Raw genomic sequence first — 12,073 nt, 5'->3', positions numbered from 1 at the left:
CAGGTTGCCCTGTTCATTTTGAAATGTGCCACTTCAGAGCCCTTCAAGGGCTTGATTTGGGAAGTAAATGGGATTCAAAGCAGGTGAAATGTTAAGTAATTACAAATTATTGGAACACTTCATGGTATGAAAGCCCTTCAAATAATTTTAAATTGCTTTGTACTAATTGTGATCAGTGCTCCATTCATTTCCAAAACCCTCTTCAAACCACGAGCCGTGGGATATTTTGGGAGCTGGAACCCAGAGCTTGGCTTTTTGAAAAAAAAAAAAAAAAGAAAATCCACACAAAATTTCTTTTTGGAATGATACACTCCTGAAAAAGGATCTGAAAAACGCTCTTACCAGTTGCATTTCCCAGGTTCTTCCATATTTGTGTTGGATTTAGGAAGAAATTCTTCCCTGTGAGGGTGATGAGGGACTGGAACGGAATTCCCAGAGAAGCTGTGGCTGCCCCTGGATCCCTGGAAGTGTCCCAGGCCAGGTTGGACGGGGCTTGGAGCAACCTGGGCTAGTGGAAGGTGTCCCTGCCCATGGCAGGGGGTGGCACTGGATGGTTTTTTAAGGTCTTTTCCTACACAAACCATTCTGGGATTCTGGGATTCTGTCCACCTAAAAAAAAAACCAAAAAACAAAAAACAAAGGGAAAACATGCAGCTTTTTTGTAGGGTTTTGCTGTGTTTTGAGAATGGCAAGAGATGAAAAGCCTGGAAAATCCCAGGACTTCTGGCTCCTCATGCTGCTTCTCCCATCCCAGCTTCTTCCTGATGATCTTTTCAGTTCCCAGCTCTCCAGGTCTGACTGTGCACCCTTATCCACCTTATCCTTATCCAGCCCCACGGTGTCACTGGGATATTGTTCTTCTCCAGAAGGCCTTAGAGTAACAAGTTCTTATTTCCCTGTTTAACAGCCAAGGTCTGGCACAGGTAACAGAGGCATTTTCCCCCTTTTCCATGTGTTTTATCCCCTTTTCCTTGTGTTTTTTTTCTGTGACACAGCATCCAAGGTGTTACTCATGTCCTGGCCTTTGCTTGAGTGAGAAAGCATCTTCCCACGTCCACGGGCAACATTCCTGGGAATCACAGCCTTCTGGGTCTCCCCACCTCCCTGCACCTGGAGAACCCTCCTCTCCCTCCTGCTGCTGCTCCTCCTGGTGCTTGTGCAGCTCATCATCCTCTCCTTTCCCCGGGAAGATGCTGGGGGGTTATGGAGTCGAGGGTTTGAAGCACCAGACAAAGTCAACAACAGCTCCTCAGGGTCTCCCTGGGGAGTCTCAGCTCCAAGGCCTGAGCTCCTGGGTCTGTCTGGAGGGGACCCCAACCCCTCTGCTCCTGTTTGGGAGGGGGGTCTGGGGGGCTGCAAGAAGTTCATCCTGCTGAGACTATAAATGTGGTGACCTCACTTTTAAAAAAAAAGCATGAACTGGATGATTGTCCCACGATCTGTACCCAGAACAATTCTTACAGAGATCCCAGACCGGTTTGGGTTGGGAGGGACCTTAAAGATCATCTTGTTCCACCTCCTCCCATGGGGAGGGACACCTTCCACTATCCCAAGTCGCCCCAAGCCCTGTCCAGCCTGGCCTTGGACAAGCTGCAGAGGGGTGACTGCACTTAGAACATCTCCTCACCTCCAACCACCCCCTCCCCAGGTCCCAAAACACCCTTCCCTGCTGGGAGTCGAGGGGAGGAGCCTTCCTGGTTATTATCACCTCAGTTCTGGGATTCTGGGAAATGCCTCCCTCAGAAATCCAGCTGCAGGGGGATTCTGGCACAGCCACCCCCAAATCCTGCCACCCTTGTCCTTCCTGGCAGCAGTGGGGGATGTTTGTCCCCTCCTCTTCCCTGTCAGACATCCCCACGAGTCTTGCAAGGGCTTTATCTCCAAGCCACCATCTGCACCCCCAAGTGGGGGTTGAATAATCCCCACTTTAGCAAATCTTATGGAAGAGCTTGCCAACCTTGCTGCCTTAAGAAACCAGGCTGCAAAACGTGGAGGAAAAGCAGCTTAAAATAAAAAAAAAAAAAAGAAAAAAAAAAAAAAAAAAGAAAAAGGCCTAATTTACTAATTACAACAGCAATAAAACTCAGCCATTAAAAAAGCAGTTAGAGCTGCAAACCAACAACTGCTTCCACAGTTCTCCCCAACAGCCTTTACAAGGCCCAAGTTCTCCAAAGCCATGAAAATGAATAGCTCAGGATATCATAAATTTTATGCTGCTCCCAGAGCAAACCTGCACACAGTATTCCAGAAAATGCATATTTCATCCCCCTCAGCAGCTCCCATGCAGACTCCAGGCATTCTTTGCAGGGTAATTTTATAATGTGCACACAACTCAAAGCCTCTTTGTAAAAGAAACATAAAAATGATGCATGTGCATATTAAAGACTCGTATTTATCAGTCTCAAATGTAAGTTCACGTACGTGCTTAATGTTCCCATAAATCAGCAGCTCTCCCTGTTAAACCATATATGAGAGTGTGTTATGGAGAAAAGCTATTTATGAACACTGGAGCCAGTAATCCAAGAGCTGTTTGAGAAAATGTTTGTGAAGAAAAGATTTCCTCTCCGAAGGAATTACTCAGAGGATACATCACGAAGGGAAAAATCAAAATAAAACCCCGTCAATTAAAAAAGAGGCGAGGACTTGTGGCTCGAGGAGTGGCAGGAGGGGGAAGTGTTTATGTGAGGTTTAATTAAAGCACTGCCCTTAAATAATCACAGGCCTCAGGTGGGTGTTTGGGTCTTTGAGGACTCTCTGTAAAGTCTGGACTAAAGACAACAAACTCTGTCCCAAAGGGGGAAGGGAATGAGAGGAGCTTTAAGGTCCCTCCCAACCCAAACTATATTAAATAGTGATTATATGAAAAGTAGTTTTGATGATGTTTTAACAGAATCACAGAATGGGTTGGGTTGGAAGGGACCTTAAAGATATCTCATTCCTTTCCCTGTTTGCACAGAGTTTGGTGTCTTAAATCCAGACTTTATGGAGGATCCATGGGCAGGGACACCTCCCACTAGCCCAGGTTGCTCCAAGCCCTGTCCTACCTGGCCTTGGACACTTCCAGGGATCCAGGGGCAGCCACAGCTTCTCTGGGCAACCTGTGCCAGGGCCTTTTGCTCGTGTCAAAAATTGGTATTTCTTACATAAAATAACCCCCCCAAATAAACCCCATGAAAATACAGGACCTGGTGCTTCTTCCTGGGGCAAATTGTGGCTTCCATCCCCATGTGGGCCACTCATTAAGGATTGGACTCAATGATCCTTGGGGGTCTCTTTCCACTCAGAACACTGAGGAAGAGGAGGAAGATGCAGCAGCACGTCCACCTTGGGCCACCCTTTGCTACCAAGAACCCCCCTCCTGCTCCTCTCAGGGGCCAAGAAGGTCTCCAGCTGTGGTGAGAAGAGGAGCCACGTCTCCCTTCATCCCCATCCCAGCTCCAGGCACAGGCCAGGGTGATTTTGGGGCTCCCAGGGAAGAGCAGCCCCCACAATCTCCCCCTCAGCCTCCTGCTGATGTTCTGTGCCTGCGTGGCCCCCACATGTGGCCCCAGCTCATTAATATTAAAATTGGTTCATGCACAGTTCACCCACAATTCAGGCTTCAATAAGGTTCCTACTGCTCCTTCCCAGCCCCTGCCACACTCTGAATTCCTGCCTGGCTGAGATCTGTTCCCCTGCTCCCTCCCAGCCCTGCCATTCCACAGAGAGATAAGATCCAGGTCTGCTGTACTCTGCTGATCCTCTGTCAGAAATGCACCTTGTCAGGCCAGCATTTGATATTCTTTTGCCATTTCTATAGGGGAGGGGGGAAAGCCCTTTAATAAAATAAAAAATTAAAAAAAAAATCACATTTCCCCCCTTTTTGTTCTGTAATGACACAAACAGTAAAACGTTCAGATTCCATCAGGGAATGGAAAAGCCCCAAGGGAGAAAAGACACCGACAAAAGCTTCATTTGGAGGTAAAATTGCTGGAGCTGGGGGCACTGCACACTCCTGCTGAGGGGGGGCTTTTTTCCCCTGCTTGCCTTTCATCCCCGTGCATCCCTCGGAATGTTAATACATTTTACAATGGGATGTTTAAATGGACTGCAGAGAAATGGGGTTTTATCCTCTCTAATGTCTCCCAGAAATCTCCAAGCAATTTCCAACTGTGAATAATATCCGAGGAGTTTGGTGGGAGCGGGATGCTGACTCCAGCTGCAGCTCACAGCCCGCTAGAAAATCACTTTTAATCAGGATGCTTTGGGTAAAACAGGTCTGTGTACGTGTTTTATTTTCCCCTAAAGCTGCCTGATGTTTTTTACACCTCCCTCAGTAACTGCTGGAGAAAGAGGGAAGGGGGAAGGCTGAAGGAATTGTGTCCTTAGCAGGATGATGTTGGAGGCAGGATAAGGAAGTGCCAGGTCAGACACTGGGGGTGAGGACGCTCCATGAACAGGTTTTTGGCACCTGCAGTGCCCTCAAAGCCAGAAATGGGATGTCTGGAAGGGGTGTGGGACTCCTCACTGGAGTCAGGAGATAACCAGCACCCAGTTAGAAAGTGGGAGAGTCATAGAATCATGGAATCATAGAAGGGTTTGGGTTCCACCCCCCCTGCCATGGGCAGGGACACCTTCCACTGGACCAGGCTGCTCAGAGCCCCACTCACAGAATCCCAGAATCCCAGGATATGCTGAGCTGGAAGGGATCCACCAGGACCACCCAGTCCAACCCTCAGTCCTGCACAGGAACATCCCCCAGAGTCACCCCCTGTGCCCCAGAGGATCAGCCAAACCCTCCTGGAGCTCTGGCAGCCTTGGGGCTGTGCCCACTGCCCTGGGGAGCCTGGGCAGTGCCCAACCACCCTCATTCCACGTGACCTGGAATGTTCCCAGGAATGGATCATCCAGCACCTCTCTGGGCAACCTGTGCAGGGTTTGAAACAGCCCCTGTAGGAAATGGTCTTCCTGGCCATGGGGTCATCAGAGCACCAGCTGAGGGGGAGAACTGCCGGGTTTGCTGGTGTGGGGGTGAGTGTTGAACAGGGGCTCCTCACCCCACAGCTCCAGGGCCAGCCCTTGGCACTGAAATCCCCACCTTCAACCCCTCTCCTGCCTTTCCAGATGAGGGGACGTGGCAAACAAACAGCTGGGTGTGCAGCCAGGGAAATCTGAAATCTGGGATAACAGAAGGGGAGTCACTGGGAGAGCTGGAGAACAACACTCTGAGTGTGCAGAGGGAGGGTGAGGAAAGGCACCGTGTACAACCCCAAAACCACTGTGTACAACCCCAACACTGTGTACAACCCCAACACTGTGTACAACCCCAAAACCACCGTGCACAACCCCAACACCACCATGTACAACCCCAACCCCACTGTGGTTCCACCTCCCTGGCACTTCTTGTCCTGTAAAATCATTGTGTGGGGCCCTTTTCCCATTTGCATCAGGCCATGAGAAAGCTGCTGGATTTCACTCCCAAATCTACATCTTATCCAAGAGTTTTCCCGTGCCACAGATGGCCAGGGGAATGTTGGGCACAGGAGGGTCCTGCTCATGGAGACACAGCAGCCAGGAGCTCCTTGGTCTCCTTCCAAGGCCACTGTGTAGGTTTGGGCTGCAAGGAATTTTGGTCCTGGCTTGTCAGGAGACTTCCTGCTCCTCCTGCCTGCATGGAGCAGGAGCACCCTGAGGATGAGGACATGTAGGGCTGAAACAGGAACTACACCAGGATGTCCTGAACGGAGTCTGGACTGGCACAGAGCTCCTTGAGGAGACCACCACCACTGTCCCAACCCAGGGGCACCTCTGGCAGCCCAAGCTCAGCTGCTTTTGGGAGAATGAAGTCCACTAACCACCCCCTGGAGCCAAGAAGGGACCACAAGGGGAGCAACAGCCTCCACTGGTATTTGCTCCAGCAGCTTCACATGCACAAACCCTCCTGAGCCTGTTCACCTCATTCCAACCCAGGCTCTGGCTCTAATTAGTCTTTAGGAGACCAAGAGGTCATTTGACCATCCAGCCTGGAGAGAAGAGCACCCCAGGCTCCCCCAGCATATCCACTGAGATACTGCAGTGCTGGCAGCTCTGGCTTCAAAGCAGCTTCTTTTTCTTCTGTGTCTCGAGCTGGAGATTTAAACCTTCTCAGTGCTGCTCAGCTTTTTCATGTGTATCAATGGATTTGTTCACAGACAAAGCAGGGATCGATCGGTGCAATAATAAAGTATTGATCAGGTGCCGGTAACCAATGAACCTGCAAAGCAATGAAGAACACAGATCACACTCCTGGGGCACTCCCAGTTACTGCTCACTCAGTGCCACGCTCCTGGAGGGGCAGGAGGGCAGGGAGGAGCATTCCATAGCTCCACATCTTTGCAAGGCACTGCAGCAGCCGCTGCTCCGTGGGCTGATTCCTCTGGGCACCAAACCCCCCTCAGAGGGCTCTGCATCACTGCCAGCCCCTCCCAGCCTTTCCCAAGCTGGAAAATTCCGACTTTCTGGCTGGAATGTCTCTCTGAAATGTTGACAGGGAGAAATACTCCGTTGCAGCTGCCTGTGCAGTGGGTATTTCCCTTCCCTTCCCATTTCCCTTCCCAGGAATCCCTCAGCTGACACGTTTGAGGGCTCTGTGTGTGGTTTCCCAGCAGGATCACCTGCAGCTTTGCCATCCTAGGCTGAAACCTGGGCTTTTGCTGTCAGCTTCCCTGCTCCAAACAGGAAGTTTGTGTCAGGGTTCCCAAGGGAAGAGAGACATCAAGTTTGGCACTGCTTTGGTTCCAGTAACGCTGCCGTGGGCAGGGACACCTTCCACTCGAGCAGGTTGCTCACCTGGAATGTTCCAGGAATGGATCATCCCCCAGCAGCACAGGCTGTACCTGCAGTAACAGGCACAAGGACAACAGTGCAAGAGCTGCACTGGGACAGGGTGAAGATGGAATGGGAAGGTTTCCAACCACGAGGCTCCTGAGCCCTTCTGGAGAGTAAAACTCCCTTCCAGCATGAGCACAGTGCAGAGGATCCTGCCCTTGGCCCACCACGATCCAGCTGTGCTCCAGAGGGACCATATTCCCTGTGATCCCTGCCCTGCCCCAGCCCAGCCCCAGCTCAGCCAGGCCCAGCTCAGCTCACAGCCCACCTATAAAGTACCTGAAACTGCACAGATCTCACCCCTAAAGCACCTGGAACTGCACAGATCCCACCCCTAAAGCACCTGGAACTGCACACATCCCACCCCTAAAGCACCTGGAACTGCACACATCCCACCTCTAAAGCACCTGGAACTGCACAGATCCCACCCCTAAAGCACCTGGAACTGCACACATCCCACCTCTAAAGCACCTGGAACTGCACAGATCCCACCCCTAAAGCACCTGGAACTGCACACATCCCACCTCTAAAGCATCTGGAACTGCACAGATCCCACCCCTAAAGCACCTGGAACTGCACAGATCCCACCCTAAAGCACCTGGAACTGCACACATCCCACCCCTGCTGGCTCAGTGCTGCAGATTTTACCCCCTGAAGCCTCTGCCAGCCCGGTGCAGGAGTGCTGGGGAGGGTACTTCTGTCCCAGCTTCCATCACCCACCTCTGCTGGGTCTCTGGAGAAGCAGGGCCATGTTTCCCCCTGCCCTCTTTTTCCTCTCTATACAAGTCAGGAGCAATTTTGTTTCCATCCCTCAGAGAAGAAAGCAGCCCCCCCTCCGCCCCTCGTGGCCCAGGCAGGGCTGTGATATCAAATTGTTCTTTTTAGAAGAGCATTTGCTATTTCCAAAGGTTTAAAGGAGCAGGAGGGAGCTCATTCAGTTATTCACGGGGACGTGGAGCTGTTAGACACGGATCTTAATGGATAGTATTGATTGAAAGAAACAAAGCAGCAGTTTTCTTTCTCTCTATCAAGGGATTTCTAGGCTGAGATGAGAAGAGTTTGCTGCCTCGCTCTCCTAACAACAAAATACCACATTACAAGGTCCCCAGAAGTCTCCCAGGTGAGAGAAAGAAATGTGCAAGGTGTTAATGGGATAACAAATTAACAGGGAATAGGATTAGCAGGGGCCACAGGCTGGTCCTGGGGCTGCCCAGCTCTCTGGGGTCGAGGTTTAATCCATTCTTGGCACGTCGTCCTCACTGACAGATGAACACAATGGGAACCCACCTGATTCCTGGTGCCACTGGGATCCCCAACAGCAGCTGGGACACAGAGTGGCCAAAACACAATTTTAGGGGAAATCAGTGCCTGCAGGACTTGGAAGCCAGTGTAATTCTGTCCTGGAGCATCTGAGAACTGTGCTGGAGCAGCCAGCATGGAAACAGTTTCAGGATCATTACCTGGCTCTCTGTTGTCCCATGCAATCTTCCCATCCATCTGCCAGTCATTTTGGAAGGTCGAGAGCAAGGACAGGCGAGTTTGGGGACCTGAGGCTCTGCTTCACCTCATCCTGCTTTGCTGTCACCCACAGAGGGATGGCCCTGGCCACCAAGCCTTCCTGGCCATCCCCACCTGGATGATTGCCTGGATCAGCCATCCCAGAGGTGACACTTGAACCCAAAACCATTTCAGTGCCAAGAGACCTTCAGTCCCAGTTCCAGCTTCAGGAGCTTGGACTGGGCAAGAGGCTGATTGTCCCAACAGAGCAACCCCTGCCCTTTCTCACTGGGCACCTCTGAAAACTCTCCTGCCCCTCACAAAATGCTGATCTTGGGCCTTTTAGATGAGAGAGAGACCCTGTGTCCCACTGCCCACAAGAGCTTCAATCCCTATTGGCGTGAAGACAAAACCAAAAGGGCTTTCACAGCTGCTCTGCTTTGGACAGGGAGAGGAGGGATGTGCCACAGGGTGAGACCTTTCCCTGCCTTTGAAGATGACGCTGATTTTGGATGGGTTTTGGAGGAATAAATGCCCCCCTCCCCCCAGCCCCTTGGCAGTGGTGCTGCTGGGTCGGGAGCTCTGCATCCCTTCATCCAGCACTCCTTGACAGTGTCTCTCCTTGACATTGATGTGTCACTTATCTCTGGGTTTTTACCTTTTTAAGGGCCCCCCTGTCTTTCCTAGATCATGTTAACAAGACAGCTGTGGAGAGTGGTGGCCCTGGGGGTCTTCATTAGTTCTTCCCAGATTTATGTTCCCTGCCAGTTGAATGCAGTGCTTTGGGCCTGGCAGCACAATGGTGGGGTCACTGTGGGTTTCCAGAGGTCAAGGCCTTGATCCTTTTATTTATTGCTAAATAGGAGGGAGCTCCAAAGCTGTTCAGTCGCTGCTGTTGGGGTCAGGAAGGAAATGCTGCCCTGAGGAGGGATGTTTGCACAGCCACATTCAGGAGCTGCACAGTGCTCCCGGTGTAAGGAGCTGTGGGATGGAGCTCCAAAGGATTTACAAAACCAGCATTTGGTCCTTCAGGACAATGTGTAGAAGGTGGAGACCAAATAGTCCCATTGCTGAAGGGGGTAACATCAGTGTGGATCCCAGGAGGGGAGCCCCATTTCCATGTAGCCTCTGGAAAATGAGATCCTGAAACGCTTTTACCACCACCCTGCTTTGGGGGTGAACAGGGGGGGTAAAATCCACCCCCTATGGTTTGTATTCAATCTTCCAAAAAGAGAGCTGAGCTGGAGACCTGAGTGTGGTCTCCCCACCATCTGACCCACTCCTGATCTTGGTTTCCCACCTCCTGACTGACACCTGCAAGCCCTGAGCTCCAGAAGAAGCTGCAACCCTGATTTGATTTCTCTTCCCACTGCTTTGTTTCCCAGAACAGGCAGTTCCACACTGCTCATCTCATCCCCATCCCCACACTTGGTGCATCCTCTTCTCTCCCCTCCCGTGGCTCAGCTGACCCCACATCCTTGGGGCACCTCCAGCACCACCCCTGTTTTTCCCAGCTGCTTTTCCTGCTGCTGCCAGTTGATCTGCTCCTGGTTAGCAGTGGAAATGCTACCACCTTCAGGATCCCTCCATCCTTTTCCTCTCCCTCCAGGAGACCTCAAGCACACTCAGAACCAGCTCTACTGATAAACCCAAAGGGTGATGAGCAGGTGACCAGAAAAAGCCACTCCCCAATCAAACACCCAGCTGGGAACAATAATCATTCCAATGGATCCACCTGGATTTACAGCCCCTAATTTGGAGCAGCTGGCTTGAGCAAGACTATAAAAAGAGACTCTGCCCACCAGCCCCTGCTCTCTTACAGCTCTAACCCATTGTTTGGTGAGTGAGAGATGACCTAAAGGAATTCCTGGGTAGCTGGAAAACGAGGAGGGAAAGGAACTATTTTATTGTGTAGGCTACCATTGGCAAAGAAGTGATTGCACTGGTGCTAAAAAAAAGATAAGGGATCTGGAAAATAGCAATAATAATGTATAAATTCTAGCACTCACAATGGCTAATGATGGAGGGAAGGGTTACAGTGGGTTGCTGCCACCCACATTTCTCTAGAACAGCATCCTTTGGCAAATCCAATATTTCAAAGTGCTCCTGAAGATTTATTAAAACTGACAAAACCGTTCTGGGTTTGAGGAATAATGAGCTCCTCCAAGCTTTTTTTTTGAAGAACTGAAGAAAACCACGATTCCTATTCTTGGCTGAATCTGTGGCAGTACAGGTGAATTTAGCACCAGCTGTTTTCCTGGGGGGTGTCTTCAGAACCAGGGAATCCTCAGGGCTAGAAAAGACCTCCGAGATCATGGAGTCCAACCTTGTTTCCCTGATCTTCCCTGCTTTACTTTGGGTTAAAGCATCCCTGGGAAACAGGAATGGCCCAGGTGGGGGGTGTTTAGCTCAGCCCAGGCAGAACAACCTGCTTTGACTGGTGAATTCACAGATATTTAATGAGCCTTCCATACCTTCCCACTGGAGGAAGGAGCTGGAGTGACCAGGTGTGATGCACTGGGAGAAGCAGCAGCCCAAGGCACTCCTTTGGCCCTCTCCAGTTCCTTGTTTAATATTAATGGCAGCATTTTCTGCCGAGGGAAGGGAGCTCCATGCCAGAGAGATTTGAATCAAGGTGTTAATACTGAAGGCAAACACCTTCCCTGCTGTTTCACCAGGTTTAAAAAGGTGATCAAGACTTATTAGGATTAAGGGCTCATTTCAGCTGAATTGATCAGGTGGCATTTAGGTGTAATTGAAGCTAAAAATACAGGGAAGGGATAAGCAGATTTAATTTCTATATAAAGTTGTCTCCTCCTCTCCCTCTCTCTCAGTGTTGCTTCCCCTGAGCAACATTGCCTGGCTTTGGTGCTTTGGGGGGTTTCTGTGCCCTGGGAAAGGCTCTTTGTGCTGGACCTGCAGTGAAGATCAAGCCCGGGATGCCTTGGTTCTCATCTGAGCTGTTTAACCGTGTTCTCTTCCCAGGGCTGATTTCCCTTCCACCATCCCCCTCGTCTCACAGCTGCAATCCCAGATTTCTTGGGAGTACGCACTGAAATGCGTCCAGGCAGGGACAAACCGGAGCTGGAGGATGAGAGGCGAGGGCTGCTCTCCTGCGGACCAACATTGCCATCTCCCGGTGCAGCTCCAGCCCTGCAAACTCCGCAGGGCCGCTCCCGGCGCTCAAGGTCGCCGGCTCCGGGCACGCTGCAGGAAATCCAGGTAAGCAAGACAACTTCCCCAGTGCTCTCCCAGCCTTGGAGCTGAGGGGGTTTTCCCAGGATCGGCCTCAGGACAGGGGTTCTGGAGCCCCCACCCCGCCGATCCCGCTGCTCCAGCCCCGGCTCCTCCACCTCGGAGTCGTGTTAATTCTCATTTTCTCGAGCTTCACTAATAATTTCCCATGTGGCACCATATCAAATGCTTTATTGAACTCCAGATAGATTAGATCTACCAAATTTCCCTTGTCTGGAAAACCAATTATCTTATCAAAGGAAGATGTCAGCACAGTCTGGCACAAACTGCCTTTGGTAAACCCGTGTTGCACTTTATCTCATTTTTCTCAGTGCCTTTAATTAATGTTTCCTTCAGAGTTTGTCCTGCAATCTCGTGTCTGACTAAAAAGGGGTTAAAACATCCAGAGCTGGCTCACTCATGTTTTTCATTTTCCTTATCTTCCCTCAGTTTCCCTCTGATCCAGCAGCTCAGAGGGGCTCAAGCAGTGCCATCT

This window comes from Pseudopipra pipra, chromosome 10 (genome assembly GCF_036250125.1).
Source record: "Pseudopipra pipra isolate bDixPip1 chromosome 10, bDixPip1.hap1, whole genome shotgun sequence".
NCBI lineage: Eukaryota > Metazoa > Chordata > Aves > Passeriformes > Pipridae > Pseudopipra > Pseudopipra pipra.
Note: the sequence above shows the minus strand (reverse complement) of the source record.